The following is an 8,805-nucleotide window of genomic DNA, read 5'->3' as shown; positions in this document are numbered from 1 at the left end:
TTCCTGTAACAGAAGTCACCATACAATAAACCTATTTGATCAAAGTGCAGGCCTTTTTCAACTGAGGACCAGAAGAGAACAAAGGCTCTTGGGTATTGTCATCAGAGGACAGGGGGCGAGCCGATTCGTCCCCCGAATGTCACTTAACATCAGCGCCCGCCATTAATCGCCGAGATACACTGTCTCTTATTGGCGAGGCTGTGCTTTGGACGAAGCCGTCTTGGATCCTGTGAGAAACACGCTAAACGCGGAGCACTGGACCCATAACACGTGTTGTTGACACGATCGACCAATGAGAAATAGATGATTTATTGCCTCAATTGGATATTATTAATTGATGTGTCTATTGATACAAATACTGAAGGGTATAATGCAGCCTTTTGCTGAAGAAGAAAGCAATGTGAATCGGCCTGTTCCATCTGATAGGGTAATTTGCGTGATGTTCCCGTGTTGTGGCGAGCGATTCCGAGCGTCAATCTAATGATACGGGGTTATCTGCCACAAACGCTAAACCCCCAGTAACTTGTTCAATGCTACAACGATCAGCATGGTCGTACATCCCTATTTAAGTATTTATCCGATCCTTTTCATTTATGGAAGGGATATACATCCTTAATTTTAAAGTTTATCCAATCGAAGCATTACTCAATAATTATGATATTCATTATTTAAAGTCCTTTATCAATGTTTTGATTCCCAATACATAATATATATTAGATTTAAACAAAAGTTTGTTATTTTAATTAGCGATAAAAAGTACGATAGCAATACTGTTTTTTTCAATAACAATAACCCTCACTTTAAAAGTTTTAAAAAAATGGAGTTTTCTTTCTGATAAGATATATTTGATTAACCTGAATATTGATATACTTTCAAAGCATTATAATTTGAATTCAAGAAAAATATGAAATAACTTGGCACCATATAAGACCAGGAATACTTTATCGAGTCTGCTTGTCATTCTGAGATATTCATTAGTACTGACAATGTTAAAAATTAGCACATGCATATAGAGTTTTTCAAAACTGCAATTGTGAAATCATTGAAATTTCTTTTGGCTCAAAATTTTGATTTGAAAGCATTTTTATCCATAAATTTTGAGTTTTTGTTTTCTTCTTTTAAGATTCGCCTTTCCCTAACAAACCCTTAAAATACTACTGTGTATAATATTATTCCTTTTTAATAAGCGTGTGTCTTTTGTAAATCCTTTATCTCGTCTTAAGATGAGATCTTTGGCACGTAATCTAGCTAACTGTTTTCAATGGAGGAAGACAATCGTTTTAATAGCTTTTCGTATAAACAAATTAACCATCTCAGCATTGTGTTTCATCATTTGCTGTATTGAAATGTACCGACATTGCTGATTGGCTGCTCGTGAAGTGCACGTGCAGGATGATAGATCATCAATAAGAATTCTATTGGGAGGGGTCATTAGACGGAACATACCCTCCCTAATAAGGTCACACAGAGGCTCTATTAATTGCTGTTTACCACTGGTGCGAATCAATCATTGCATTGATAGGCCCTAATATGTCTTTTAATTTCTTCCGTTTTCCTAGGGGAAATCCAAACCCTATTGCAAGCCGTAGATGTCAATGAACATTCGGCGAGGTGCCTTGGATTGGGGATACAAACCGCTGCTATAAAAGACGATGAAATATTGATACCACGAGCGTGGAATTATTTTGTCTGGCAAAGAAAATCTTATGTTCTTTAAGCGTTGTGTATCGGTTCATTGTAAACGTATGTACTGACGAAGCTGAATATGAAATACTGACGATTTTAAATGCATGATTGGTCAGACATATCTAAATGAAATGCTTTGGTCAGTATTTGATCATTAAATGACACCTCAGGATAAAACAAAAACAAAAAATAAAATTTAATGACACGATAAATAATAAACCAAATCATCTTAACGGATTTGCTTTAATGACAAAATTTTAAAAAATAAATGGACAAATTATCGTTTAGTTGGATTCAAATGTATAGCGTCAATTCTATGATGTGAAGTTACTACTATTACAGATAATATTTCTGGTTGAATTGTTACATTTTTTAATTGAATTACGTTACTACGAAATACATATGCAATTATTTCTTCTTCATACTTCATAATGAAATATTGTGTAATCAATGAAAATTTGTTTTCAGCTAACGAAAATTCTATTACTCGAGAAATAATAGTTATAAGTCGCTGGTTATAAGGTAAAACTATTCTATTGACACTATAATTAAACAGGATTAGCGAGTTGGGCTATTACGTTTTTAATTTCCATTTGAACAATTTTTATTGACATATGACGCGGCATATGGCATTTTTTCAAGATATAGCAAATACGAGTTAAACAAATTATTCATCTTTTGCACATGCAAAGCCACCACGATTACGTTAACGGATACTTAGATAGTCTTTATTTGTTGACATGCTGTTGCTTGTCATTCAGTTTTACATCAGACTTTTCTCTATTAAATCTCTGCTTACTCTCGATAACAAAATCTTAATGATGTGTTGTTTGGATTTGTAAACATAAAATAGAAGTCGTAATATTCCTATCCGGATTTTCTAAAATTCCTCTGTCTTGTTTACAATAACATTTATACATACGACTGCCAATGCAGAACAATTAGATACACATTCACAGGTCATAACATCAGACGATATAGACTTGATATCGTTTTCTGTATCTCTAAATACAGTCATCCAGACATCACTACGTCTGAACTGTTCCACGAAGTATCTAAGCTTTAAAGGGTAAAACTATTAAACAATTATTAAAAAGTGTGTTGAGGTTGGATAGCTTGTCATTTTATTGGTTTAGATTTCAATATCATAGATGGTTTTTAAAGGAATGGTTGATACAGAGGGAATAAACATATACTACTTTTCGTTTATACGAGGTGTAAAACCGGCGACAGAGAGACAATCTTTTAAATGCGTTTGTTGTAGCACAGAAAATACATCTTTGTAGAGAATCAAAATTTCCTATGAGTCTGTATACTATTTTTCATCGAAATAAGTTTCATATTATCGATTTCTTCCTATGAGTGTTGTAGCACAGAAAATACATCTTTGTAGAGAATCAAAATTTCCTATGAGTCTGTATACTATTTTTCATCGAAATAAGTTTCATATTATCGATTTCTTCCTATATTTTTTTGGATTTTTAAAATGCCTTTAAAATAACACACACACACAATCACACTCACACAAAAACGCATTTTTGAAAATCTTCCAAAACCCCATATTTTTCCAAAACCCCATATTTTCACAAATCTTGTTTGGGATTTTAGGCGTTTAATCACAATAAATAGCTTTTAATGCCTATTTATAATGAAAAGATATATTGTCAATTTAATTATGTCGGAGAAAATATACTTTAATGTAAAATTGATTTAATTAACATTGAATGTAATGATATAAGTCCTGAATTTGCATTAATTCCTATATTCAAGACTTATAGAACATGCTTTTGATGCAAATCATATTTCAGTTCAAAATTTCTGGTACGAATCGCACTTAATATGATTACAATTGCTATATTACGTTCACAGTATATTATATTAAGAAATGCGTCCAAAAGAAAACTATGGTATTGTAGTTTCAAAAGAGAAATAAATCCTAAATCTAAATTCATTTACTGAAAAAATAATTGGTTTAACTGACGAAACACTGCTACTATTTGTTTTACTAACATTTGTTTCATTCATATTTAAAGAAATACGCATGATACGTCATAAACAGCAACGAACGTCATAATCCAGTACAGTATGATGTTATGGATTACGCCCAAACCATTAAATGGATAAGACCTTTAATTGAATAAAACCGCAAGTTATTTGTTATCACATCACTTTCCGTGGATAAAACACGTGCGACGTTATGAACTTTTGATCAAATGACATAAAATCATCAAAGAGGATAGCAGAAAAAAAGAAAGTGTTTCAACAACAATACCAATACAGTAAGACCAATACAGTCATAGCATGGCTCCATAAAGGGAAGTTCATTACAAAGCGAGATTTAGTGGAATATTTCATTGCACAACAATATGACGGCTTTAGTTAAGAAAAACCAACATTGTTTTGTTACTAATATTGTACAAAAGGTTTACAAGACATATGTTGCCTGTCCAATAACAAAATTACAATGCTCACTTTCCCTTGATCTTTCTGTTCAAATTGATTTTCTTCTGAATAGGCAATGTATATTTTAAAAGTATGTCTGTATAACTGAATATTTAGTTGTTTTTAGTGAATTCTTTTACACAATCAGAAAAAAAATGTAATAAATTAGCGATCAGTTTCGTATTTTATCTGTTTGACGCTGACTTGTATAAGCTTTATAATGAGTGTGAAGGATATTGATATTAAATGCATTATTATACAGGCGGAAATCTAAATTTCGTGTGTTGATTTTTTTAATAATTCTAGATAGCTTTTACCTTTTTACGGTTGAATTGATTCCGCTTGAAAATATATCGAGAACATTTTCTTAGCCTTTGTCAAAATTTGATGTACCAGGCTTCATTTGACATACATACAAAGATGAATTATACATAAGAAAGCCAAGCGATGTTAATAAATTTAGAAATGTTCTTACCTTTTAAATTTAAGGTAAAGAAATAATGATGATATGGTATGATTTTTTAGACGTCTTGAAAATAGCTATGACACACTATTATTAAAGTACTTACATGAAGACAATAAAACACTGAGACAATAGCAACAGTGAACACACACTTGTTAAGTTGTTAGATAGATGATTTACACAAGCTATGCACTATGTCTAGAAACTCCGCCGATACCAATACTTTTCTTTAGGGACAGAAGCTGAATTGTAAAGATTTGAAGAAAACAATAATCAGGTCAACATTAAAACTTCCGCCAACGCTATATGAAAAATCTGAATGTTGCATGCCGAATGTCGTATGTCTAGCCAACTATACACAGCCCAATAAGGTTACAAACTCAAAATCATGTTTTACCAAATTGTCTATACATATGCCTCATTGATTTGAAATTTTGGTAAATAACGTGATTTAACAATCAACAAATCTAGTTATTAAACTATGTTGTAATAATATAGGTTACAAAGATAAATGAACATACATTAGCTTCACCAGAAATACAGTAGCAAGCTGTCTGCTCACATGAAAAATGTTCAATATAGTACTGTAACAACAACATATTCTCAAGTGGAAAGCCGTTTATGCCTTGTTTATAAATCAAATAAAACTCAAACAATGCCAGGTTATGTCAGTTTTGTAAAGAGAGGTGATTTAATTTGACAATACGTAATTTATTAAATCGAACCCCTGGGATTAGTATGTTTTACTTGGATGATAATTTCTACTAGTAAAATCGTTTTGCTCTTAATTAGCTTCAGTGTAAAATGGTGTGTTGGCTATTAGCATTATGATTGGCTGCGGGTTTGTGTGTGGTCAAAATAAATTTCACACCAGATGGCGCTGACGATGTTATGAATGAACGGTCAATGCAGCTAAGTACAAAATTAAATTAGATGATTGACACCGGGTTTTAATAAACCCTATTGTGTCTTAAAATATTAATCTTTTTCATATTACTATAATAACCTGCATTTGGCTATGAAATTTGCTTGTGTTTTCATATCTATGTCTATCATAGAGAAATTGTATACTCTGTAAGTAAATTGACTAAATGGTATCGTCGAAAAAAATAGCTATAAAATTTAGTATTAAATTCAACTAAAAATTACAGTACACATATATAAAAATTACAATCACATTATTTTAATGACATATTAGAGAGAAAAAAAAACACAACTTGTAAAAAAAAATATTCTATAAAGCACATGGAGTAAAGAGTCACGAGTTCCAGTTGAGTAAGCCATCTTTTCATTGAAAGCTCCCGTGGTCAAATGACAGAAAAGTGGTCAAAATGATGGAATTCGAGTAATAAACCAGAACGTCTCCCTTCTTTCTCAGAATGACGTAGTCACCTTCCCTATTCAAACTTTTTCGAAATTATTGTGTAGTTTAGATTTAACTTTAATATAAGAAAATAATATACCCATCATAAAACACAATAAAAATGTATTGAAATTTTAAAGGATGAACATTATGGGATAGTTTTATGGTCAAAACATTTTGCAACATGTTTCTTCTTATATTTTGAAAACATAATATAATATAATATAATATGATTTAATAAATCTGCTTTCATAAGAATACTGTATAATGTGTATCTAAGTGCTTATATATCATTATCATTTTAAATCTATCAAATAAAATCAAAATATCAAAATCTGAATGTAAGATGTAGAACCATTTTCGACAATTTAACAAGCGATACTGGAATTAAATATCCGGTCCTCGAGAATTGGGTTCTTATATTAATCTTAACGTCACCTGCCTGCCATTACTCTGGGATAGGGGCTTTACTCCATGATAGGATAATCTTTTCCATTGAGATACTAGTTATGGGGACCAAAGTATATTATCGCCCCAACATCACGGCAGCCCCTATATTTATCCCATTAAAGGGGTAACCATTTCACTAACTTAACTGATTATCGGACCAAGGTAGAACATGGTGACATGTTGACTTTTCATATTTTTAAATACACACTGGTAGGGTTACAGCTTAATTTAGCAAGCACCTAGGTGTACATCCGTGTGCAGGTAGTTTTTTTTACGAATAAATCGCTAAGACTTAGGAGATATGTTGTCATGAGTCGATTGCGTATTGCAGCAAATCCATGAAATATATATTGTAATTTGTAAAAACTGAGGTACACATTTCTGTGATTTGCAATAGAGCATTTCTATAAGATATTAAGACATTTAATAAATATAAAATTATATCATGACGTACTTTGTCTGTTGTCATATTAGACCTGCGTCCGCGTGCTATGGCTTTGATTAATGTGTACTTATTATATTAAAAATACAAAAGCATTAAAAACCACTTTGCCTAACAGCTGAGAGAAATGCCATGCTATCATTTTGTTATGAATATAAACTGTTGAAAGCGTTTGCTAGTTGATATGGAAAAATACGATTATGTCCAAAAAACAATAAAAGAAACGCTTCCAACCTGTCTAAGAAGTGTTCATTGTAAATTATCGAATTTCCATTCCGACTCACTCTAGCACTTACAAAATATAGGTGTGGATTTTAAAAACTAGATTTAGGTATGTTTGAGAATTTGTTCTAATAATCAAATTTCTCTTATATGCTTGTATACTACCTATCCCATATTTGCATTTATTTATCTGCACTAGTGGGTATGTAGTGATTGTTATGTCACGTGTTAACGAGCACAACGTCATTTTTTGCAGAGAAAACAACGTGAGTTTCCTCACGAAATAATGACGTCAAAATCAATACCTACTCGTAAGGTCATATAACACTTTATTACGCAAAAACGGAATAGTTATATTTTTTTCTTGCTGTTTAAACAAAAATAATTAAAGTGATCGGTCACCGATTTGTCGAGACAAACTGAAGTCAAAAAAAGACAAAAACATTTTTTCAAGTTTTGACTTTTGAGAAATCGGAGCCTGTTCACAATTGTCTTGCAAGCAGAATAGTAGAAGGGAGTCAATACACCCTAGATATAAATCAAACTGAGCACCAAATCAGTATAAATTAACTGAAGATTCTATAAGATCAGATTGTCACTAAAAGGAGCATTTTCATTTCATTTAATCTTCGCGGATTGATATCTTCGTCATTTATATTGACAGCAATTTTCACTTTTTTTTCAACCCGTGAATGCTGTTCTTGTTTTCAAATCGAAAGAAAGTTGGTTAACAGTGTATAATAGTCTGTGTAAATCAGGGGAGACAACAACAAGCACATTGATGTCCGCCACCAGGTATATTAAGCCACCAATATAGGCTATTTGCGCCGCTGACCATCTGTTTACCAGCTATTATAGGGTAAGGTCTGGACTTCTCGGATAAACGGCAAACTGATAACCCCAGTCCAGCCTTGATTGATGGCCCGCATACCTGGTGGGCTCCCACCGGTTTCCTGGTAAAGCCAACTCACCGATAACTCTTCACTATTCATTTACTCCATAATATCTAGAAAGAGAAGAGAATAGCATGAAAATTAACTCTGGTAGATTTCTCACAGTAAATATGACGTTCTCGTAAAAACATCAACCTATATTTTCCCAGTATTACAATAGCATCCTGTACAGATACAAATCCTTACTTAATATTCAGGGATGGAGCAACACTAATCCATTACGTTGAAAGAACATTCAAACGATTTTGGAACACAAAGCCCTCCCTACACGTGTGGCGCGTTCGAGCATAAATCAAAGGCTACTATGTGCCGCGCATTGACTTTTAAGGATTTTTCATATGAAAATGGAAAGGCTTATGTATAGTGTACAATTCAGCCATAAACATCAGATAGATTACATCATATCGATGAATTGCTCTTAACAAAAGATTTTTACAAAATGACTTTTGGAAACATTTGTAAACATGGTTTAATGCATCCTCAGAGATATTATTCAACACGAACATCGCCTGATAGGGTTTTGACATTGATAACGGATGGATTTTGATAACAGACAGGCCTTGCACTGTGTTTCTGCTAAACTACACACGTAATTCGTCTTTTTATACCATTGTACTTAATCTCTGTCATGAAGATTTCGCTGCAGTGTGAGCATAAGTGGCGATTCAAACGCTTGGTGTCAAACAATTTTGACTGGAAAGAAAAAAATGCTTTACATATAGGACATTGAATAATGACTTTATCATCTGCCAGAATTGGATGGCATACATTCCATAACACTAGG

The sequence above is a fragment of the Argopecten irradians genome, chromosome 11 (genome assembly GCF_041381155.1).
Source record: "Argopecten irradians isolate NY chromosome 11, Ai_NY, whole genome shotgun sequence".
Classification (NCBI taxonomy): Eukaryota; Metazoa; Mollusca; class Bivalvia; order Pectinida; family Pectinidae; genus Argopecten; species Argopecten irradians.
The sequence above is the reverse complement of the archived record's forward strand: the minus strand, read 5'-3'. Positions refer to the sequence as shown.